This window comes from Corvus brachyrhynchos, unplaced genomic scaffold, assembly GCF_000691975.1.
Source record: "Corvus brachyrhynchos isolate BGI_N302 unplaced genomic scaffold, ASM69197v1 scaffold200, whole genome shotgun sequence".
Taxonomy (NCBI): Eukaryota; Metazoa; Chordata; class Aves; order Passeriformes; family Corvidae; genus Corvus; species Corvus brachyrhynchos.
The window spans coordinates 5609326-5609837 of NW_008236184.1; the positions used below are offsets into that span (position 1 = coordinate 5609326).

At 53.9% G+C, this 512-nt stretch overlaps 1 protein-coding gene across 1 annotated transcript in view; it reads right to left on the reverse strand.

Annotated features, from left to right (window-relative positions):
* MAP2K5 (mitogen-activated protein kinase kinase 5) overlaps window positions 1-512 on the reverse strand; it is a 120406-nt gene that overhangs the window by 107907 nt on the left and 11987 nt on the right. The window lies entirely within an intron of this gene.

Here is a 512-nt window from a genome sequence, read left to right on the forward strand (position 1 = left end):
TCTGAAACCTGGAATGCTTCTGCAGGTGAGGAGATGAAACATTTACAGCAAGTGCAGCAGCTGCCACAGCTGGAGGAGCCAGCAGAACCAAACAGGGACACCAAGACATGGTGCAAATATACCCCAAAACTGCGCAGTTAGGAAAACTCCAACGAACCCCAAAGGGATCCCAAAGCAGCGCTCCCAGAAAGTCACTGCAGACATCCCGAGACACCAAACTCCACAGGAGCTGCGGCAGTGATCCAGGGGGATGTTTATTGGTTAAAAAAAGGCTAAGAATGGGCAAAAAGGGATGGAAAGGGAGCTGCCAACATCACAATCCAAAAAGACACCTGGACCATGGAGATGCTCCCAGGACTGGAGCCAGCCTGGGAGAGCTGGGAATGTTCACTTGGAGAAGGGAAGGATCCAGGGAGAGCTCAGAGCCCCTTCCAGGGCCTAAAGGGGCTCCAGGAGAGCTGGAGAGGGACTGGGGACAAGGCATGGAGGGACAGGACACAGGGAATGGCTTC